We start from the raw sequence: 25,468 nt of genomic DNA on the forward strand, positions 1-25,468 counted from the left end.
GTGGGGCCTTCTGTTTTGTTTTTTTTCTTCAGAATCAATTTCCAGGGTCAAACATGTTTGTCTGAATCACTCCAGCATTACAACTTCTGATTGGGTAGTGTAGACTGGTTTTATAGTGTTTGAGCAGAGTCATGGGAAAGGTGGACGTTTGAACTGCAACTGCAGAGCTGCACATTCTGGAGGAAGCAACAGTGCAGACTTACATCTAAGCAATTTTAAAGCAGGAAGAGATTTTTTTTATATGGACAAAGCGTCTGAAAGTGTAGCACAGTGATGAGTTTTTAGAGGTTAAATCAATGACTGAAGTAAAACCTAAAATGTTGCATTGTTTACGTTTGCAGTCTGCTTTTTCTTTACTTTTGCTGCTACGCCTCTTTGCCTGGTACCCACATTAAATGCAAATCACTTAAAAGTCATGCTGGAGCATATGTGCTTTCATATGCATGCATGAAACAAGCTAAACAGACTTCATAGCACTAACAGCTAATATCCAAAGTGTGTCTTTACTTTACATGGTCTCTTTTGCACATCACACACATTAAATTCATGCGAAATTCACACATATAACAGGATTTATCCTAATGTTGATGGCTCCTGACAACACAAATAACTTTGATTTAGTCGTTTAGAGCGAGTATTTAAGTGCCTAGCAGGTTTCTTTTGAATTGTGCTGGTAGGCTGACCCTTGTGTTCATGTTTGGTGCTTTGAGGAGCGTCTAACATTTGTGCAGTTTTTTTTTTGGAAGGTCGCAAAGACCTGTTCTGCCGTCAGTGTTGATGTATCTAAAAACAAAGACTGAATGAATCTTAAATCTGCCTTAGAATTGGCTGTGACAGCGAGGATATTGTCTCCGTGTGGAATTTTAGAGAGATGACTTTTAGCAAATGTGAGAGGGCGAGAATGCTTCGCTTTTGGCACGTTTTCAAGGCCTCTCTGCGTTTCTTTGGTATCTTGTTTCTTGGAAAGAGTTCATAAAAATACACAGTAAATAGCCGTGTCGCAGATGACTTTCAATATTTTTAAAGTCTGGGAGCACATGCAAAACAAGTGAGTTTTGTTCAAATGTGTCACTGACAACAAAAAAACAAACAAAAAAAGCAAATGCCAGCGTTCAAAGTTGTGCTTTTTGCTGTTCAAGTGACCAAAATAGACTTTAGTTTTGACTCCATTGATTTTAAAGAGGAATTCGTTCTCTTATAAGCCTTTTTAAAGTTACGTCCCTCGGTTCATTTTATCTGACCTTTATTTCATGCTGTCTGCTCACACTCTCTCTGTCTCATTTTCATCTTTACCCCTCATCTCTTTCCTTCCTTTACAACCTCATGGGCTTTATAGTGGCTGCTTCTCTTCCATCTGTTTCCCAATCAATTTGGTCTCATTTCCTGCCAATTGGTCCACCTCCATGGGCTAAGGCTCATTTAACAGGAAGCATCACATGTCGAGATCATCAGCTGTAGTTATGGTGATCAGACCGTGAACCTCTCGGCGGTTATTTGTTAGAAGTTGTGGATGTAGCCTTTTACAAGACCACTGTGTGTGTGTGTGTCTGTGTGTGTGTGTGCGTGAGTAAGCAGCGTTGTTTCAGCAGATGGCTCGCAATTTTACTCATTTTAACAGCGTGAAAGTTTAATGAAGAAAACGTTGTGCCTGTGGGCAGGTTGCTGTCAAAGCGGTTTATTGATCTCGAAACCTTGTTTTGTTAGCGTGATGCACGAATACACAATTTGTTAGACGTGCCAAGTGCAGACAACTGACGGAGCACTTCCAGTAAGTTTTTAAGTGCAGAATCGCGTGTAAAAGAAACCATCCTCCCCGTGCAGTGAATATGACTCTTCATTACTTTATTGCCACTTTCCCTGAACGCTGTTATCTATTAACATCATCATCGTGCATTTGTTTGAGACTGCCACAAACACGGCGCCTCTCTAATCTCTTTAAACAGTAACGTCACACCCATACAGTATTTATCGACCGCGTTTCTCTTTCTGTTGAAGCTGCTGTCCTTAAAAGAAGAAAAAAAAAACAAAGACGCCTATCTAGAATTCATGTTTCTTTGACAAAACAGAAGGCTTACCGGCAAAATCCTCGCTGTGGTTCCAGGCAGATGTAGTTTTTTTTTCTCATAAATTTAAAGCAAGTTTTAACTCAGAAGACAGTGACTGAGTGTTGATCAGGAGGAAGGAGAGCAGCCCTACTGGTTAGCCATCTGCACACATATCAACCTCTCCCATTTCACATCAACTTCAGAAGATACTGAGGAAAAGCATGTGGAATGTTGGCAGCCCAGACACTCCGATTAAGGTCTTATTATTTCGGTTGAGCTGTTTCAGGCCTCTTTGATTGCCTGCAAATGAGTTTCTCGGTTGATATGCATAAACCAATTAATAGAATATCCCTGTCCACCTTTGTGGCTGCGAAAGCTCTTTTAACGTGACTTCAGTGTGCCGTCTCAGCTTTACAGTAGCTCGCACATTGTCCGTTTTTTTCCCCCCCTAGTACATGTTTTAAAAAAAATGCAACATTTGCAAATTTGAAAGTTTTGCACCGAGTCTTCATTTCAGTCGTGCTGCCTGCTAGATGTTGTAACACGACTTGCGCGAGAGCCCTGCCTCCGCTCTTTGCAGGCTGAGAGAATCTTAATGTAGTTTAATCACACTATATCATACACAATGCAGAGCCGTGGTGTCTGTCTGCCGCTCATGAAGTAGCCGGTCTTATCAGTGCAAGCAGATGGAGAGCGTCCAAGTGAGAGGCTCAGTCTGGCTCCATGTATGTCATAAGTAAGAGGATGACCTTGGATGAATCTCTACAGTTCAACCATTAGAAACACACTTTCTGTCCTTTTCTTTCTGACTCTCTGTCTACGCTCCTGCCGCTCTCTCACTTATACACACTTAAGCTGCCGTGCTCCTACACATTCCTGTATGCAGAGTTACAGCTGGAGACAATATACACTCCTCCGCGTTATCACTTCATCAAAAAAAAAGAAAAAAAAAAAGCCATTTGTAAGACACTGACTGAGGCGCTGAGGCTCTTGCAAAGCCCTTACAAACAGGTGATTAGATACTGAGTCATTTGCAGCATTTACAGCAGTCAGGATGAAGTACATGCTGCAAAGGTTGAGATGTTGCTTGATAGTTAATATCAGAGGCGGGCTCAGTCAACATTCAATGAAGTTTGAGCCCCGTTTTTATCACACCCCAGCAGAAACTCGCAGCTCCTAAATCAACCAGACACTGGGTATTTGACTCGTATAACATAAATCCCACAACACATTAATCAAGGGCAGTTTTTTAGGGTCTTTGTAGATTCTCGCTTTTCTGTACTCACAAGGCAGAATAAACAGTCGCTGAAAGGTGATATCAATGGATTTTCGGCCAATAAATTTGAAGAGCTTTGCTAGTGGATTTATATTGGAACCGAGCTGAGTGAGATAAGGAGCTCCGTTTAGGAGGAAGAGCGATGGACGGGGGGTGGGGGGACGACTGTGAGTGAAAGTGTCATGAGATTTGCACTGGTTTGTGCTTAATCTGCACAATCCGGTCTATCATGTTGTAGTTGCTGCCGCTGAGGTTTCTATGCGCGCCACAGTGTGCCACAGTTGTCAATTCCCTCTGTTGGCTTAAGGAGGATGTAGACTCATGCAGTACGTGCCTCCTTTAATACACATGCAGCGCACAGGTGGTTCTCCTCAAATGGCACCAGCAAGTCTTAATGTTACATAATGCAGACAGAGTTACAGCAGCTCATACTTGGGCAGGTTATAATGGAACTGCTGACTGAATGGAGGCTGCACTATGGAAACAAGTCATTATGTAGAGATTAGCTGTTGTGCAGATTTACATCCAGTAACTGTTGTGTTAAGATAAAATGGAATATAGTGAGCACATCCAACTTCAAACTTGACAAAATGCTGTTTGAATTGGAAAGATTTTAATATATACCCATATTAATTGAACTGATGTGTTGTTTACGTCTTTAGCAACAGTAGTGGCCAAAGTGAGGCGCTGTGTTTCTTGGATTGTCTGACTATCTCGTTCTCGTAAACACCTTATCTCTTGATCACTTCCTTTAAATTTGGCAAAACGGTCACTTGGATGAGAGTTTGGTGATCAAAGGTCAAGTTCATTGTGACTTATTTGGCCATAACTCAAGAATTTATGCACCAGTCATGGTACAATTTCACACAAATGTCTCGTCGGATAAAATGATGATATTTTATATCTAAAGGTAGACATGGATGTAAACTGCAACTTGACTGTGAGGCGGTCATTTTAGCTGTTTTGATTGGTAGGTGCTACGAAGATTTCTTTGCAATCTCGTTATGCATTTGTGTTTACGAGGGAAGACATTTCTGCAGGTTTAATGGCGCAATGATGTCGAATAAAACAGTATTTTGAAAGGAGTTGGTAGTTACCAAGAACTTAAGAAAGTGTTTATGAACAAACTTGATTTGCAAGCTGCTCGTCCAAAATAATCCAACATGCACTGTTTTGTATGTGCTGGTATAGCTGTGTGTGATTTGCCCCTGTGCCTTCCAAACGTTGGCTCAACGTTGGATGCATATTGTCGCATGTAACAAAACTCTGCTGATTAAACATGAGGGTTTTTTCCCCCCCCTCATAGTTGCATTTTGAAAAGAGCACTTCACAGTTTTCTCCTTCAGAATAAGTCAGTGTGAGACTGAGAACTAGAGCTTATATAATTACTTGACCTTTTATCTGTTACTTTAAAGGAGTGCCCTTCACATGTACTTTATGACACATTTCTGTAACAGATTGGTAATGAGCTATTGTACATTCACATTCTCTATCTGGATAATTACCATTTCATATTATTGTGGGGGGGAAAAAAAAACCCTTCATTCACGGGGTATTTCATGCAAATTGAGACTCAGATCAAGTCTTGTTACAGATTTAAAATGGAAACTTGAAAATGGTAATTGTCTCGTTCAGTCCTCTTTATGCCTCACTTGAGAACGCCCCTGCAGACTCAGCTAAACTGTGGAGCAGCGGGGCCAAGCGAGGTCGGTGGTATTAGGATGAAGTGCTCCATCTTGTTAGAATACCTTGTTAAAATGCTACAAAACAGTTGCTGATTTTTATTTAAATTTTGCGTGTTTTTCCGCTTTCATTCCGAACGCGGCCGGCGAAAATGTCAGCGTTGCTAAAAAAAGACGCAAAGAGAATCGTCCTTGTTTAGAAATGTCATGCGACTTCCCATTAGAAAAGAAACGTTTCCTCGATTGACCTTTGAGGTGTAAATGCAGCGCAGAATGGAGTGCAGTGTGCTCATTTGTTTCTTAATACTAGAGGGGTTTGTGAACTGTTTGAGTATTAGTATCAAGCCCCTGATCTGACCATCTTCCACTGTGTCACCCTTTTTCGTTTACCCAATGGAAGCGGCTACGACTTCCGTTTTTAATAAATGTTTTTTCAGTCTGGGAACCTCTCCATTACATCCGATTATTTTTAATGGCAAGCACATTCTTTTGTAGTACATTCATATTTGTCTCTTAAGACTTGAAGACTGTTTTAATGAGCTCTCCGAAGGTCTGCTTCCTTAGCCCCCGGCTAGATCCAGCTATGTGCAGCAGGCAACTCTGCAAGACCAAGACTATATAAGGCATGAACACTTCCCTAGACATGAAGACATGCCATTCTTCCCTTTGACAGATATTATCCAGCGGGGAATGGCGGCTACATAACTCGAGTAGATCCTTGATTAAAACATATTGCATAAATAAAGCATAAAGAAGGAGTGTAACGTTGCTGCAGATGTCAAGGTATATTACCGACATCGATATGAGCTATTTGGCAGTGGCATACATGGGCAATAGAAACTGAGGAAAGACCTTTTGCTTTACCTTGAGAGGGAAACCGTATAATTTCTGGCGAGAAAGAGCAGTCATTTTGGCTCAAAGTGGCTGCAGCGACTTAAGTGTTTGGGTCATCCCCACCTGATGAAGCTTGGCCTTTATTCTAAATGCTAAAACGCCAGGGTGCTATGGATATTCCATTTCCTAATTTGGACACATCCTTTTTTAACACATTATCTCCTTTCCTCTCCTTCTGCCCTTCTTGCTCCCCGACTGCCTCCCAGACGCTATGATCCGGCTGGAGGAGGATAATCGCGCACCCCCAGTAGACAGCATGGGCACCAAAAGGCACTCCGCTGAAAGGTGACCTCCAGACACTTCACCTCCCCGCAACTTTTGGTGAGTTGAGCGTGAGATAATCCCTTGTCTTCGCAAATGACACCATCTCTCCCACTGTCAGCTGTCAGCAGCTCCGAGCCATTTGTTAATGTTCATGCGAGACGTTTCAAATGAAGTCCTCTAAAACAGGACACATTATCTAATGTCGGCTTTTATCATTACCGCCTTGTGAAAAGAGTGTTCAATGTAGATTGATTGTTTTGTCTTCTTTTCCTCCCTAAAGCATCGATTTACTCAGCCATGCTTAAGAGTTACCATTTTCCCCTTTAGTCTAAGTGGAGATAACCTTTCATGCGAACAAAAACAATCTTTACTCCTCAATCAAGGGTCGCGTCTTTTTCTTTAATGACCAAAGTATGTACTGATGCTTTATCTGAAATTGACTTCAATAGTGTAAGTGAGATTTGTACAGACTACACCTGTGTGCAGGAAAAAAAACAGATAGTGATGGATAATGATCAGTTGTTAAAGACTGCAATTGTCTCTTTGCATGTTTGTGTTCCATGACTTGACCGCCAACCCACACTTTGACACCCCCACATGATTACATGGCTGTGTTTAAACTACAAGTACACTGATCAGCCACAACATTAAAACAACAATAAACCCACTGACAGGTGAAGGGAAAAACAATAACCACCTCGATATAATGCAATGTTCTGCTGGTAAACTCTGGGTCCTGGATGTTACTTTCACACCACCTAAACACTGTTGGAGGCCGAGCAGAGCCCCCCCATGGCAACTGTTCACACTGATACCAGCAGCTTCCCCTCATAGGACAATGTGGCCTTCTACATCACAAAAGTTGCTCAGGATAAACACAAGGGACACAACAGAATCCTCAGCATCCATGTGATGCAGCAGAACAAGCCTGATCCATGGAGGCCCCATCTCACAACCCACAACAACCTAAAGATCTGATGCTAATGCCCTCTAACCAGGAATCACAGAGCACCCACAGTGGTCCCATGTCCGTGCTCCAATGTCAAAGACACTTCAGCAACAGGAGGGGCTTACACAATATTAGCCAGGTGGTTTTAATGTTTTGGCAGATCAGTGTTCTAATTGAGAATAAGGCTGATTGTCAACAAGTCCCATTAAAAAGTCAAGAATGACGGTAATCATTCACAAATCTCACAAAAAGTCCAAAACTCACAATGTTGTAGTTCATCTCTGAGTGAATTCTAGCTTCTCATCCCTGCTCTGGACTATTTTCAGCTGTGTATTAATATACATTTGGGTTCTAATGAGTTAGCAAGATGGTATTTGGGCAACAGGGAAAAACAATAAGACATATCAGGCTTGGAATACACAGGCGACACTTGTTAGTTGTTGACAAATATAGATATAACACAAAACTATTGCCTAAATTTATTTGTCAGATCTGAAGAAGAAGAAGAAAAAAAAAATACAACCATATGTCTCATCCTTGAAACCTCTGTAGACCACTAAACACTAAGTACCCATGTGTTGGTGAATCATGCTTGATCTTAATTTGGATGCACATTCCAGGCAGTTTGTTATTAGCATAAGCAAAGGCCCATGTAGGGCAGCAATCCTCAGTGGCGGCTGCAAACCATCTGTAAGTTATTACCTGTGGAAACTAAATATCAGCGCGCACATGACTGGAAAAAATAAACCGGCGTAATAATAATAATATTAGCCCGACAACAACAAGCACAATAGCAAAACACTAAAACTACTACCACTACTTCCACTCATAATAATAAATGTGATGTGTAATAATGCGTAATGTCATTAGGGCACCGGGAGAAATAGAGAGCCTGGCAACGCAGCATATGTGTGGTCTGATTGAAACAAGTGGTTTGATTACAATAAGCACCCTAGAAACGCTGTCGAAGGCAAAGTATTAGAGTCATGACGAGGGCGAGAGACAGTTTCTTAGCAACTGAAACAGATACGCAAGTGTGTTGGATCCACAGTGGGAGAGTTTAGGGTATTGCTTGTTTGGTCTGACATTATACTTGTGACTTTGCGGCATCCGGGTTCATGATTTACTCTCTGGTGTGACAGAAATAGTAACTTTACACACACATGAAAGACTTCAACTGGGGTGAATTCACAGTGAGCACATATTGAACAGAGCAGCTTTAATAGAATATTCTTTATCTTCACAGTGTAGGTTGTGCTTTACTATTTTATCTCTGGTCTAAAACTTCATGTTTAAAAATTCTAATCAGTATCTGTTTTGTGAATGAAAGCATACGGCAGCAATTATGACAGTCTAACCTTGTTTCAAACTAATAAAATTCAACCCCTGAGTGTTACTGGCATTGGGATCATATGGCATGATATTACATTATACATGGTGTCTAATGTTGTAAAACTCCTTCATGTTCATTTTTGGTACCATATGAAGTAGCCTTTGGCAAAAGTGTGTCTTTATGGAAATCAGGTCCTGCACTGAAGCAATGATTGATATCAGCCTTGCATTCGTTTGAAAGCAGAGAACCCCAGGCTATAATCAATGCAATCTCTGTAAGTGAAACATACACGAAAAAAACATTAAAATCAAGCAAAAACATTAAAACAAATTTCATTAACTGGCCAAAGGCAAAGCTCATTTGTCATTAAAGAAATGGTGCATGTGAACAGTGTGAATGCTGTTGGTCTGTAAGGAGTTCAGTGGGTTTACACTTTGTCACCCGGCATATCTGTGAGTGTGGGTAACAGGCAAAGTGGTTAAAAGCATTCAAGCATTGGATAGAATTCAGTCAGCATGCATTTAATTTGGGTTTGCGGCAACAGGAGGCACAGACGTGGTTATACAAGAGATATGGACAAAAAAAACATTAGTTTGTGAGTAGGAAGGCGCAGAAAAACACTTCTGTCACCTCATTTCCTCGAAGAGGATTACCTGTCTAAAGTAATGTGTTTGTGCTCTGTTTGTTTTGTCTTATTCGTTTTAGCCATTAGTTTCTTTGTGTTGGACGATGTTTAGTGGCAGGCTGTAATCACTGATTTAAGGTTCAAAATGCTTTGAGTCATTTTGTTTACCTGAAACGGGCATTTGAAGAGGTCACTGGAGGATTTGCTGAACACTGGGGTTTATTGATGTGCCATAAAACTTTAAGACGTATGCTTTAGGTTTATTTGTTACTGGAAGGAGCCATATTATGCAAAATCTATTTTATTTTATTGTTTTTGAACTCAGTCATGTCCCTTGAGACCCACAAAATATAAGAAAAGACTGGCCTCTTATGTCATTTGCAGCCATTTGCAGCCTTTTGTGATGTCACAACAGGAAAAATTAAGAAAGCTTTGAGCAGTTTTTTACTTTAACTATGTCCTACAGGTGTCCTCATAAAGTACACACTGTTTCATGAAGTATGTGTACAGGTTTGACATTCTACTTTGTTGTTGTAATGCGCCTCAGAGTTCCACCGTGGGTGCACTGTTGGCGGCTCATGCACGACTGCGACATATGTGACGCAACTGTGCAAAGGATTGTGGGTCACAGTGAGCAAAACAGCATGTCGACTTGGATACTTGACAATCCATCCTGGTATTTTAATCATACTACATTTGACATACAGTGCATTGGGAAATCCTGAGTCTTTTTTTCTGGTGTATTATATATATAGTATGGTCTTATGGATATTGAAATGCAGCCGTAGATTGAGGTGTACCTGCAGCTCTCCTCCTTAATGGTGTGTGTGTGTGCAGCAGGAGCTCAGTTGGATTTCAGGCTACGGACACTGAAACAGCTCATTTGGAACAGGGCTAAAACCAGGAGTGTTACAGTCATGGTAGAATTAATGATCTGTGCTGTACTTTGAGCTGAAACTTCAAATACACATTCTGGGGACTTGTGAGGCTCACTGTTCAAAAAAAAGAAGTATAATATGAGTACTTTAATGAAGTCTATTTTCCAGTGAGACATTACAATAGTTACATGAAATTTTCTCATCATTACAACCAATTTTGTGATTTTGTCGGAGATCTCAGCAAAATGCCAAATGTGTCATTCAGCCCTAGAAATTTTCTGCAGTGATTAAGAAAACTTGTTTGCTGAAATCTGAAGTTCTGCAACACTGATTTGTGCTGCACCTCTCTTTGTGAAGAAAAATCCTCAATTTGAGTGAATGACCTCCTTATTCTTTGCTTCCTTCTGTAGATTACTTTTAGAACTCGCTATTTAATAATGACTGCGTGCTGAATTTTCGAATTTTGTCTGATGCTTAAGCCACAGTATTCTCCGTCTACTAATCTGTCTGCCACTTTTTGCTGGATAGCCTAACTATGCCTGTCAAAGTCGAACCAATGGAGTGACTGTAAGAACAAAAAGTGAATTACGGTGAGGAAAACCAGGGGGACTTTGTTAGCCTGTGGGATTCCGTATCATGATACCTCAAGCATTATAAAAACCTATTTGGTATTCAGCTGCAGTTCCCAGGGGCTCATACTCGCAATTAAAGAATAATCTTTGACTAAGTTAAGAAATCTAAGTCCATTAGAACACACATGGATGCACACACACACACACACACACACACACACACACACACACACACTTACACTCACTCCGCACAGTGTTTCGATCAAACTATAGCAGGAATAAGCATTTTTTAAGTTCTCCGATGTTTTGCTTTCACTTAAAAACTCCTCAGCTGAGCCAAATGGGTATCTCAGGCATCATTAATAGTTTTTCCACTCCTGCTAAAGCAGTGTTAAGTATGTGGGTTTTCTAGGAATGCGCAAATCACAAGTTTTGGCCCGAATCCTGATCCAAGTCATTTATTATTTAGCGTCTGTCAATTCCAGTTTCTTGTATTTACATAACGCAGCAGCACACTTATTACTCAACGCTGGTTATTTGTGCAAAACATGTGAATAAGAAGCTGGTGTTTTATAGTGCGTACAGTAGTTTCTGCTTTGCCTTTTTTCCATGTAATATTTTTGAAATGTGTCTGTATGGATCTTTTTGGACACAGCTTTGCGATTTTAGTCCCTCGCACTGCAGATCAAATGCGATGTTTAACCAGCTGCAGCGCTTGAAAAGCTTGTGCTACTGGTTCATGCAATAGATGACTCTTTTCTAACCTCTGCTCTCCTCGCTGTTAGTTCGTTTACGTCTGTAATGAAATAGTTGGCTGCTGTACATCTTTTCGTGCGACTCTCTCTTCCCTTGTTGTCTGAGTCAAACCTTTTCCGTGACAGCTGGTGTAGCTGTCACATAACGGGTTACACTGAATAAAGGATCTGATTTGGATCGGCCTTTACATAGCTGCTAGGTTATTGGAAAGGATGTCTTGTCAGTGGCTATTTGATAATCTTGCTGATCAGCTGGGGACATTTTATTCCTCTGAAGGGTCCGATTGTTACATAGTGAGCATTTCATTCTGTATATTGGAGGATCACGCAGATTTTTAGAGGTTGTGAAACTGATAATTGGATTTTTAATGATCAAACTGATTTTTTTGATGATGTGTCTAATAGGATAACTTCAAGTGCATGCTATCTTTTGGATACAGTACAGAATGTACTAACTCTGACTACACAGTAATCCGAAAAGAAATAAAAACATTCTGTAAATGCTGTGTCTCTTTTTCAGTCCATTTTTTACTCAGCATGCAGTGTGGAGCTCTTTGTGTATGTGAAATGTGTATTAACTGCGAGGGGACACTTGTGAACCTCAGAAACACGGCGGTGCCGAGATGGAGTGGCCCTGTGGGTATGAGGTGACGCCTCTGGAGACAGATTGAAGAAGTCATGGGTATTAAAGAAAGAAAAAAAAAAGGCACCACAGCTGGGATGGTGCCGAGCCACAGCTGTGCCTGTGACATTGTGTCTGATGACTTTTTATTCTGGAGTCGGGACTTTGAGGTGTTGTCATGTCGACACCAGACGCAGTGTCATTTCCACTAAAGTGTGCTGTACACCCACTGCGCGGCGAACAGTTGTAATACGTTGGGATATTTCAATAGCGGCTGTTGGCTCGATGCAAACGGTGTTTCTGATATTTAGTAATAACTGCTGTTGCTTCTCTCCGGTCCTCTGTAGTCTTTCCTCGTTCAGCAACTCACCCACTGAGGCTTCAGGGGATGAAGGCACATAATATGTTGCACGTAATGAGTCTAATTTGGTTTCCAGCCATATTGCACAACCCTTTAGCCAAGTCCCATTCCTGCACTTTACCAGATCATCCTCTAACTGCTTTTGTCCAAGGGCAGCCTTGGCTTAAATTGTTTCCTCTTTCTGTCAATATGTTTGCTCCACAGCGAGCTGTCTTTTCTGTGATGGATTTCTCCTGCTGCAAGAAGAAGAAGCGCTACCCCTAGCTCTAATCTGTTATACCGCTGGTCTCCTGTCCTATCATGTCTGAAAACTTATTATGCCTTTCAGTTACTTTTTCAAAAACGTTATTATCACCTTGGTGGTTCTCTGTACGCCTGCCCTTGGAGCTGAGCTCTCAGTAGTCTTGATATAGGCTGTTTCAAAGTGTTTTCTTATACAAAGCTATTGCGCTAAGACTCTATTGGACCATTTCAGTCACAGCTTCAACATTTTAAAGATGTTATTTGTTATCTCCTGCACTGCAAATGGCTGTATGAGACAACTTTATCACCACACGTTTCTCGAAAGAATCACGAGCACATAAACTATGTTCTCCCTCAGTGTGTTCGGTACAGTTCATAAGTATGTGGACAGATTTTGTTGCTTCCCTCCGTTCATCCAATCTGGAATAAAACAATCACATTAAAGTGCCAAGTCTTCAGTTTTAATTCCAGTGGATTTAAATCACTTTGGAGCAAACTTTGTGTGAGATATAGCCCTTTTAGTAAATGGAAGTGTGGCACAGCTGTCCTAGCAGCCTTCTCCACTCCCACCCACTTTTTTATTCTGGTTATTACATCCACTTCCTCAAATAAGGCCCGCAGTGACAACTAAAGGAAAAAATGTTAAACTCTGAAAACTTATGAAACAAACTTTGATACTTTTTTTTTTTTGTAAAACTCCCTTCTCTTTTTTCCTTCCCCCGCCCTCCACAAAATTCCCTCCTTTTATTGTCCTTTCTATCTCAGCTGCCAGAACACACAGTCCCATACCTGCTGGAGACAGTGTCCAGATGCATCTCTCCAACGTCTCTCCTGTGACATAAATATATTTTTATGTGCTGGTGTCGATTCGTGGAGTTCCTCAGTCAGCCTGTGGACATGTTGCTCTGCAGACACGGAATGCATTGGCTGGAAACAACAGCAACGTCTGAAGCATGTTTGCAATATTTAATACAACCTACACACTATCACCCTTCAACAAATACTCCAAGAATTTTAATGGATACCCTCCACACACTGGAGTTTCGCTGGCTATAGTGGCTCTTGGTATAGCATGTAAGAAATGTTGTGTTTTTTACAGGTTATATTCAGAAAACTGGGAATATTTCTTCGCTGGCAACATAACTCGGAAACTGGAAGCAACTAAAATACATGACATGATTTCATTTAAGTACATATATATGTTGTAAAGAAGTTTAAAGACGAGAGCGTCGTATAATCAGGACCCTTAAAATTTTATTAGCTCAGAATGAGTCTTCCCTAGAAGTGTTGTCTTAAGAGTAAAAGTTATCGACTGCAATAAGACAAGTTTTTATTGCACGCTGCCAGGCCACAAGTTATGATTTGAGGGAGGAAAAATGTTTCTCGAATGATGTTTTGGCTATAATGTAGAGTTGCTGTTTTGTGAGCCAGTCTCTCTGCTCTTGTTCCTCGGTGTCACCTGTGTGTAATGCATAAAGTATGCATCTCTGGAGGGACATTGTTGTGATAGCCGTTTAGGTTACTGTCTCATAAATGTTGGATATAGTATTTGCGTTTGGTTAAGGATTACAGTGCTGGTGTGTCCCTGCTAGATCAGTAGAAATGTCACATAAAACAGTTGAATTTTAGCCCCAGCAGCAACGTATGTACTTCTAAGGATGGTAATGTTGGATCTGTGGGCGATGTGGGCGCCGCTTCAGTCCCGAATGAAATGTTTCAGCAACATCTGTAAATCACAATGGAATCTTGTACAGACATTCACTGTCTCCAGAGGATGAACCCTAATGACTTGATAGCATAACAGTTATGGATATCAGTGAAACGTCAACAACTTTTCAGACGTTCTTCTTCCCCCCAGGATGAATCGGGATAATTTGGGTGAAATTTTCAAGCAGCACCATAATGAGGTCCAAATTTAAATTTGTCCAGTACTTTGTTTTATTGTGAAATACTTGCAAAACTAATAACATTCCCAACTTCTCAGTTGTCGTGCTAACATGCTGACTTTTACATTTAGTACTACTACATCCAAGTACAGTCTTACTAAGGCCTTGTCCACATGTAGCAGGGTTTTTGTAAAACCGAATACCCTGCCCCCTCTGTCTAGAAAAGACGCACACACCACCTTGTTTTTAGAAAAAAGTTCATCCACACCTAACTGCATAAGTGCGTTGTTAAGCACATTCATATTCTATGTGAGGATGTAATAACTCCGATGACAGGAGCGATGACCGGGACATACGGAAATTGTCACACCATTCCTCTGGGAGCATGATTTCCTTCTCAAAGTTCTCCCACCAGCTGGCAGCACGTCCCGGTCTGACCCAAAACCGGCGTCGGTGTCTTTGACGGAGAACGTGCCTCAGACGTGGAATGGCAAGGTGGTGGAAAGTAACCGTCCTTAACGTCGTCCTTCACCTGTGTTCTTGTACGTGGAGCGATATCTAGGCATGGACAAGAGAACGCCAACACAGTTTTGAGGGCATGTTTCCAAACGTAAACACAGGTGGTATATGTGATGTAAAGAACATATTTTGTTGCAGGCAGTGACGTTTCAAAACCTAAAACCCCATTATTGACGTCCACATGCAGACGCATAAACGGAAGATTCGCAAATCTTCACTTTGGTCGGAGGTTGTTGAAAGAATCATTTTTAATGCCGTAAATCTGCGTTTTCATGTGGATGACAGGACGAATCATTGAAAAATATCTTCATTTTGTGAGATACCCTGCTGCGTGTGGACGAGGCTTTGGTTAGTCTGGTGGTAGAGACCTAGTTCTGTTAACAATAAATCCCTGAGGCCTTTGAGTAAATGGCAGCAGGACTCTGGAGTAGTTCTTATCTACAAAGTCAAACAAACACAAGTGAAGAGAAGTAGTGCCCACAATTTAAAGTCTATTTGTATTTGAGTTGGTAGTTTGATTATAATCTATAAATCTTCAACAGTTCAGTGGCAGAAGACCTGACAAAAACATTGAAAAGAGGCCTGCTTCTCATCTTTCCAAATATAAATTTCTTCCAGAATCTCCCGAATTACTCAGCGAATTAACCGGTAATTCTTGAAATAGATGAAAATGAGCAAACACTCTTTCTTCCTTTTGTCTTTTGACCTTCTGTCATAGCGGTTTAGTTATTTGGTTTACACAACCCCTCAGGAATTTTTCCCTTTTAAAAGTCACTGATACACATCCAGGCATGCGTCACAATGCGGCGGTGATGAATCAGTATCTGCTGAACACCGTATCTTAGGTCTTTATCATTATGATGATAAATTATCGCAGCTTCCACATTCGTGAGGCCGCTGGTAGACGGTAACGGATTGAGACTTCTGAGCGGAGCATCTCGAGTGCCAATTTTTTGTTGGACAACTCTGTCAAACATGCATACTCACTGGTGTTTTATTCACAAAGGTTTCAAAGAGCAAACCAAACCAAACACAGGAAACGTCATCTCTTTGACATATAAGTCTGAGAGTCAAAGCCAGTAAAGCATCTTCACTATTAGGGCTATTGACTCATCTGTCCTAGTCCTTGTTCTGCTCCTCTGTGTGGGAAATTCTGCAGTGTTTTGGCTTCGGCTGCGATGGACAATTCTTATTGAGCTGCGCTTGGGTCTGAAACCGAATGTATATTTTCCTTATCTCAAAACGCAGTTCTATGTTCATTTGTTTCCTGTCATACTGTACCTTCTCTAACTCTCCTCCCTCGGATGCTCATTTTTTTCCTCACTCGTGCACCAACCGCTCTCCCCTCTTTTTCTTACTTCATTTCTCTTTCCCCGAGCCGTCCATTGTAATGCAGGGTGTCACCGAGGAGCCAGTCCTGGTGCGATGCTTCGTGTGTGGTATAATTCCCGGCTATGACTTCTTTTTTTTTTTGATAAAAACTGCTTATAGAACAAGGGGACATCTGTCCCGTGGACCCTTTTTCCGCTCCTGTGCTGCTGTGAAGTGAAATGAACCATGTGTGGAACACTCACAGTGTCAAAAGGGATTTGCAAACTCTCAGTATTTTCATCACCCCATTTAAGTGATGTGAAAACAACGCTGTTTAATTCCCCTTTTCCCCGAACAGGATAGAAAATAAGAATGTTTTGTGTATTATGTAATGAATGCACATCTAACTAAAGTTTTATTACGTTGAATATTTTCATACAAAGGAAGCATCCAGTTCCTCATGTGCTCCTCTTTCATCTTCCATTCATCTCCTCACTCTCTGATGCTAACGTTTGATTTGTTTCCAACTTTTAGCTTCTCTTGGAACCAAAACCTCTCTTCCATTTTTAGGGGTCAAGGTGTCCGAAGATCTGAATTGATGATTCTGGCTTTAATTAGTATAGCCTGTTTTAGTGATATCAGCAATTCTTTACAGGCTATGCTAATCTGTGCCAGAATCAGCAATGCAATTGGGACGGATGTATTTCTCCATGACGTCCATGTAGGCAGTTTGTTGCTCTGTTGTCATGCTCTTGTTTTTCTCTTTTTACTTATTGCTGGTTTGGAGTCGGTGCTTTGAACTACAACAGCACAACAAAATAGTTCCTCAGGATGGATGGGTATTGGTAAAGACCTTCTGTCGAGGTGCATGTCTGCAGACAAGATACAATTTGTAATAAGCAGAATAAAAAAAAAAACCACACCAGGTCACCTATATGTCTTACGGGCTGCGATCTCGTGGCCTTTGCTGAGACGTGCATTGGGCAGCAACTTGATGAGTGTAAATGTCAAAGATGATGTCAGTAACTCACATCCTTGGGAAAGGTGGATCGTTGAGGTGAGAAAGTATTGGCAGCGCTACCTCAAGAAGCTGTTACCACATTCTCCTGGTGTTTTTTCCATTAACCTGGTACGTGAGAGGCGCCTAACCTGTAGACACTTAATTTAACAGCATGCCAGTCCTTTAAAAAAAGCCATTATCTCTGCAGAAGCTCAACTGACCCCTGTAATGATAAATGTATAATGCGGTGTCCATTCGTGAATGCACGTTTGGAGAATGTAGAGAAAGATTGATAATGCTTCACTCTGTCATGTCACAATCATTTTTAGGTTTTATTTTGTTTTTGGAAGATTTGGACTCATCTGTTCAAGGTTGTATGTCTTCTTCATCACATTAAATCCAGTTTTAAACCAGTATTCACAGTCATTAGGTGCTTTTTTGTGCCCTAGTTTACATCACGATGGGCAAACAGAGAACAAGTACACAGATTTACAGGAAGCAAAAATGTGGAAAACAAGAGGTGGTGCATTAGTGCGTCGCCAGTTATTTGTGTACATGCACATATGTCCCCTAATCTGAAAAGACGACATCATATTTCCCATGTGGCCAGTGGACATTAACTAGGATTTGTGTTCTTACGCTTTTGAAGACTGAAATGTTAGGGATTAAAACTTTACGCGGTTTACTCCTGGTAGTTGTTATGACAAACTATCCTGTTCATACATATTCATGACTAAACAAAACACACTTCAGCTACACTGTGTAAAACAAAAGAAACAAAACAATGTAATTTAATAGAATTATTCCATTTTATTTTACAGAAAAATACAAGAAAAAACACGTTTATTAAAATTGCAAAACAAAGTGTGAATTCACGTGTCAAATGTAAAATAAAATAAAATCCTTTAACTCAATAATCATAAAGAACAGGATTTATTTTTTCACTTAAAGTCTTAAAATGATTTATAAAACCTTTCCTAATTTCACAAATAGTTTCTTTTTATTTATTTGACGAAACTAATAACTTATATTTCTAAAATTATATAAAAGTTACTGACAGTTAACAGAAAACGAAGTATTAGTTCTGTAATTATACGTAGGTTTCTTAATTGATGGATAGCTTGTATAATTGCATTACACTTTCACAACAAAATTCTTAAAGGTTTCCAGCAGTGTATAATAATATCAAAAGGCATTTTTAACCTGTCAGTCCAACTACCTGCATGTTGGGAAGCATACAGAACCATAGGAATGTGAAAGGTGAAACCTACATTGTTGAATAACTTTATTTTGTGATTGTTTCTTCAGTTGTGTTGTGTTTGAATTTGGATTGTTGTAGATTAAAGACATTGTTTTTGGTTTTTGCGTGGCTGAGGTCATTGTGGAGTGTTCGCTAGCAACGGGCCACCATGACAGAGACTTTGGTCTCCATGGTTAATGTCCTCCAGGAAGTGTTCATATTCAGGTATTAGGTCCTATTCCTGTAGCCATTTAGCACACAGGGTAATGGGAATGCACTTTCAAGTCTGAAATATACATATTTCGATAGTTTCTTACACATGGTACTGCGGTTGTTCGGCGTTAAATCCATCATTTTAAAAGGGAAAAAAACGTTTTTCTAACTTTAAATATCTGACAGGTTTACAAGATTTACATGCAGAAAGTTGTATTCCACTGAATATGATCTACAGTTCACATTCCTGTCATTTGAACCAAATTTCTGCTAACAACAGCTTTTTCATATTTTTTGCATAAAATTCTAGCAGCATTTTTCTGCAGTAATAAACCTGATTATTAGTGTTATGGCGTCATTCCACTATTTTTACAGGTAGTTTGATTGTTTTTACTCATGTAATTTACTTCATTAAACATTATGAAGCCCCCCGAAAAACACTCGATCTTATGTAATATTAAAGCTCGAAACTGTATTTCATTATGGAAAATTACTGCATTTCTATGAGATGCTTGTTTTCCATTAATTCTCTGTATTTTTTGCACCCCAGCTGCTGGTTTATTATGTTTGGCTGAGGTTGTTTTTGTTGTTCTTGCTTTTCGTCTTTTTGTGCCTGTAGAATATTTCATGTCCATCACTCACAAGTGATAAATTGTGGCTTTGTGTTAATTTGCTGCTACAGGGGTGAAGCATTTGAGTAATACTGACATACAGGTAAAGCGCCTGTAAACCAGGGCTCTGAGGAACTGGCATTCTGCTGTGGCCTTTGATTGGCAGGGGAGCAAATGGCACCAGCATCTGGAGGCACTTGGATCAGACTCTGATTAAAAAAAAAAAAAGAAAAGTCACACAACCGAGCAGATAAACACATGAACCTGCACACAACAGTGGCCTTGTACTTACCTCTTTGTGTCTGACTATCAAGCCACCTGTTCAGGCTTCACTTTGAAGCAGTTGAGAGAGGAAATGTGCTCTCATTAACAAAACCACCCCGTGAGGTTTTTTCTTCCCTCCCCCCCTCCTCGTGTACAACCTATAAAACTCAATGTTTTAAGTAATTTGCCATTAGTCATTATTTAGCTTTGGCGATGGACGTGATTAAGTTTCCACAGTCTCTCTGCCTCTCTCGCTCTCACACGCAATTTACTCCGAAATGTGCAACATGCAAGAAACTCCGAGTGATTGATTTGGGTTTATTAGTCCACTGCCCACTGTGTCATGTAATCTAACGTCCATGTTGATGAATCATCTGTCTTTCTGGCTAACGGCAATTAACTCGCAAGTTGAGGATTACATCCATCATGGTCCGGCTGCATTTTAGACCCTAATGTGGCTGTTTAAATCAGACCCACAAAGCATTGGACTTTACAGAAAGCCAATGATTGCATTACTCCCTCCCCTTACATCAACTCAGACCTTATAAAGTTAATGCTCCCGATTATCTATTCCCCAGTCAAGCTTTTAACCCCGGCTGTCTTCTATCTCCTCTTATCAATAGAAAAAATGTTCCGAGTTCTCGTGGTAATTGCGTTAATGTGAGTTTTGAAAAATGAATATGGCTTTTTCCCCTCATGTACTGTAATGTCTTATTTTCTTCTGTGCATAATATATGTATATAATTGCCATACTTACATCTTAGTAATATTTTCATAGCTTGCATTTTTTGGACAGCATTGATGTTTTTTGGCGGGGGCTATAATTACCTCCTCAGTTTGTTACCTGTAATCCACCAGTCAGTGATGGGCCCCGCTTAAACCTTGCCGTTAAAATCCCAGCTGAATCTTACCCTTCAGCAGCGAGGGAGGAAGTAAAACGCAGGGCTTCGCGAGGTCACCTCTCCGCAGTGTTATACACCAGAGCACCAGGCCCCTCCATTTAGCAAAGTAATTCAACTCATTACCTCTCTCTCCAAACTGTATGCATGGAAAGTGTTGTGCCTGAGAAGCTATAGGCTCTTAAGCTGCCTTGGTTTATGAGGTACCCGCGATGTGTGTGGGTGCATGAGCCATCGCACATGCTGAGCATCTCCCCCTCTGTCTCCAAACATTGATAAGGCGCTCGGAGGGAGAATTTCACTATTTTGCATCATAGCCCGAGGCCAAAAAAAATAAATAAACAAGACATAATGCAAGTTCAATGTGCACTTTTCATTTGGAGAAAACATGTGATGAGTAATTGGACTTCTGGTAATTTGCTAGTTTAAGAGAATGTAAAGTAGAGTTCCTGGAGGTAGTGAGGCTGGATTCTGCAGTTTGGAGCAGATTTTTACTCTCCTGGGTTTTTGATTTTTTGTACATTATTTGCATTTGCGAGGAATCTGTGTGCTGATTCTGACAGCGAGAGATTTTTTTTTAGCAATTACATACATTACTGTTGTGGAAATGAGCGATGTGATGATACATATTCTTACAAAGTTGTCACCTAGATTTTCCCGTAATATTTATACCATTGCATCTTTAATAAATGGCATCAATAAGTCTATATGTATGAGGCCATCGTGGGCAATGTTGATGTGATTCAATGAGCTGAGGTTCTTCATTTTTGTCAGGCATTTAGATGATGGAAATAGCCAGAACTTAGTATACATTGTGTGGTGCTTTTATTCCCTTCCTCGTTCTGTGGAGCTGAAACGCTGACTTAATTCAAAACCAAAAATCAAGCCTCTCAAACGTGCCAATTTTCTACTTTTCTGTATCTGCAAACTGAATTTTTGAACTGGTACACAACTGAAAGATGGGTCTTCAGGGCTGTAACAAATTCTTAAGAACAGTTTTCACTATAATTTGTTGGACCAAACAACACATTTATTCATCCTAAAATGCAAAAATATTCGCATCGATGCTGCAATAGAAACTTAAAGAGCATTTGGAGAGCTCAGTCCTCTGCCCGGGCCAACGCTCCGTCTGGATCCACACCAAAATTTAATGGGTTCTTCCTTTGGCCGTGCTCCACCTTTCCACCAAGTTTCATGAAACCTGGCCGCAGGTTGCAGACAGACAGAAGCATTCTAGAGTATATAGGGTCTCTCCTCTTTATTTACGTTACCCAATATCTTGGTTAAATCCTTTATTTTAGCAGACTGTGCCATCATTCTGCCCTTGTTGATGCCTTCAGCCAGAACTGATATTATACACAGCAGAGGATGGATAATGGCTACGAAGCACTTGTCAGTTTTTTTTTTCTGACTAGATTCAGACAATGTGACTTCAATGGACCTTCACTTCTAATGTATAATTTCTTGTTCATTTCTTGGGAACATTCAAGCCCGGCTGCTCCTTGTCCATCAGCTAAGATAACTGCCAGTGTGATTTGTGCAGTGCAATAATGCTCACGGCCATTTCCTGTGTGAATTATTGGAGCCAAGAATACCACCCTGTCCTGCAATTAATGACACACCATTGATTCAACCTATTTCCTTTCGGCAGGGGAGAAAAAAAAAAAGAATCTTACTAGAGGGTTGTTCTTCCTGGGGGGTCTCATGGTAGTCACAGATTTGTTTGGCTTAATGCTCTTGGTTTAAATTTTCCTCTGGGGACATAACCGGCAGAGCTTCACCAGTATATTAACCATAACAGAGGGAGAATCTAGAGTTCGCTCAACATTTGATTTGCAGGGAAGTGATGCTTGGTTTATTTGCAAAAGCTAACGTTGTGTTAAAGTGGATTTTTATGCCCAGTCAAACACGTCTGTTTCTCAGCGTTTCACTTCACCCAGTGAGACTGAGGTCAGTTCAAGCTGGCTGAGGTCTGAATATTCATGATCAGTTCAAAGTGCTGCTGGGATTGGATAAAAATTCCTTTTAACTAGCGGAATTCAGCTCATTTCCAAAGTGCTTATATGATTTAATAGTAGTAATGGGGATTATTTCTCATCCCAGAGGATTTCAGGAAGAAGGCTCAGGCCAGCCTGTGACGTCTCCTGATATTTCTCCTCACTGTTACTGGCAGCAGTTGAAAACAAAGATCATTATCCTCCGCCAGCTCGTAGTCTCTGCCTGTTACTGTTCCCCTTCTGTTTTGTTCCTCCCTCCTGCCTTTACACAGGATACTGTATGCCCTATTTAGTCAGAAATAACCTTACAGATGCACTTGCATCCACACTCACACATTCACATAGCTGGCAGATGGCACAGAAAGCTTTCCATCAGCACTATAGGGCCGGGGAGTGTGTTATTGGTCAGCATCCAATACTCAGGGACACAGAATCCTGCAGTATGAGGCAGAGGCAAAGGCTACTGAGAGCAAAGTAAGACCCTTCAAATATATGGAAGGTGATAAAGGAGAGAGGTAGGTGAGCTTTGAGTGAAATGCAGTTCATCTGATAACTTTCCAAAGTTACAGCATGAAGCATAAAAGATTTACCTCGAATCAGCCCCAAATAGATTTTTTTCACCTCCGTGACCTTTATGATGGGTCGATGTGTGCGTGCTGTGAGGGGATATGATTGCAGAAGTCTCATGCAGCTGTAAAATCTACATAAAAAATAAAAAAAGGGATTCGACATAATGTGTTTTTGCACCCTGATGTTGATTTTTCCTTTGAAAAGATTTCACTGTATTCTTTCAACAGTAGCAGGTCTGAGAACATCGACTGAATGCGTATTTATGCTTCTGCTTCACTACAATGCTTTATTGTATTTCTGTTTCTCTCCATACAAAGCATATGGGCGGTTTGGAATATGGTGTATTGCTGAAACCTCTCTACCAGCTGCAACATGACAATGCAGTGTACACGTTAATGCATCTGTAATAAACATGGAATTACGTAATAACACTGACGAGGGTCGGCTCTGTTGCACAATGACTGCTCTGACTTTGGATATTATAGGTATATCTCGTTGATAATACTATCTATTTACCTTAACTTGAGGTTTTAATAAACCATGGTTACCTACAACTAGTGACTTTAAAAGCCTTGATCTATGGAGGAAGGATGAAAGTCAGATTTTCAGTTGAGATGGCCGCTGACTCACTTTTCACAGCTGACAAACTTGCTGGGTATCCGCTCATCTGCTCAGCTTCCCTGCTTTCTCAGTGCCTTCGTAATGAGTGCCTTGCTGATCATGTTGCGTCCTGTGCAAACAGAAGGTCAGAGTTTGCTTTAATTTGCTTAAGCTTCATTTGCAGACCTTGTACAAATTTTATCTGTGATGATAAGACACGTGTTGCTCCTTTTCAGGTGTAAATGTAACTGGAGTGTTTCTCCTTCCGCCTCTTTTAAAACAAACTGCTTATATCTAAAGCGCAAAAACCGTTTGCCTTCTGAAGGTATGCTCACCTTTCTAACGCCACAGCGACAAATCACATTCCGATGCTCTTAAGCCAATTTACTATCAAAGAAGCGACCTGTACGTCTACCTGTCTGATGAATTTCTATCTTGGTTTGCTGTCTCGCCCAGTTTCCAGGTGGTATCGGCTCTTCTTTTGCATTCACCTCACTTCCACTGCAGCGTGTCTCTCCTCTCCTCACAAGTGAAAGCAATAAGATTGAAAATCTCTTTTTCAGCAAAGACCTGCAGCAATGAATAATGTCTTGCTGGTTCTGCAGCTGCACCTGCCGCTGATGGAGACAAAAGCAGAGACAATGAGCTTTGATCCGATGTGAATTCTGGTAGCCACCTCTGCGTGTAGCCATTGACAGAAAAGCGTCCCGGTGACATGCTGTTAATGACTAGGACAACATATTGGAGAGCCGGTTGCCTTCGGGCTGCACCGTGTTAATGAATTTGTCCTTGCGAAGACGCAGCACAGAGAAACATGAATGACAAACACTTCTCTGTATTTAATGCTCAGCCCATAATGATGTATGGTGATGCATATTTCATACCCAAACCCACAGAATAAAGCTGCAGAAATGTGTCACTGATGGTTCTCCCCGACGACTGCAATCTGAGTTTTTAACAATAATAATAATCTCAGCATCCCAGAAATAAAATGCACTTTCCTCAACATTTCCTTTACATTAGGGATGTCGATGATTTGCTGTGATGGACCATACCATATCTGTGAGGGCATCTACAACTGAAGTCATTAAAAGCTGCGGGATTTCACTGGTTTCTGCAGGAAATGCAAAATGAAAAGCAGAGACAGAATGGGGATGTGGAAAAGCAGGGGCAGATCAAGAGAGAACTGAAGTTGAGAGATTGAGATTGATGGTGGTAAAAAAGGGGGGGGTAGGCAGGCAAAGGGAAGCGGAGATAAAGGAAGAGACTGTATGGGTTCATCAGAAGAGGGCTAAGAGGAGGAGGAGAGAATTCAGTGCTTCTGGAAGAGATGCAGCTGTCCTCGCTCTGAGTGACTGTTGCGGAGTCAGACTAATTGATAAAGTATGCATAGTTAATAAAATCTACGGCCATCTGCCTTTGAGTTATAGTCTCGCTGTGACAAAAGCGCTGTGACAGGGTGGGTACGAGGAAGGATGACGCTGAAAATGGAATCCTATTTAGCGGCCGCACATCTGCTTGGAAAATAATGGGACTTGGGCAGATAGTCGCAGCTCGCCATTACTGCAGAATGACATGTCTGACGGGTCAGTTTTATTGTCACAGTGACACCCCTCCCCCAATCAGCGCCCCCCCTAACTTGGAGGTCACATTGTCGACGTCATATATGAATTAATAAAACTGTGACCCGAGACACCGAGCGTGACGTTTTACATAATTCAAATGAGATTCAAATGCCAGAATTCAAATGAGATTCAAATGACTACAAATCTGACCTATTAGCTCGTTGTTTATGCTAATGGTTTACTTTGTATCTCCTGATGCAGCGAACGGGTTCTTCCGCAATCCTCGGATGGTCT

Source organism: Stegastes partitus, unplaced genomic scaffold (assembly GCF_000690725.1).
Source record: "Stegastes partitus isolate 25-593 unplaced genomic scaffold, Stegastes_partitus-1.0.2 Scaffold192, whole genome shotgun sequence".
NCBI lineage: Eukaryota > Metazoa > Chordata > Actinopteri > Pomacentridae > Stegastes > Stegastes partitus.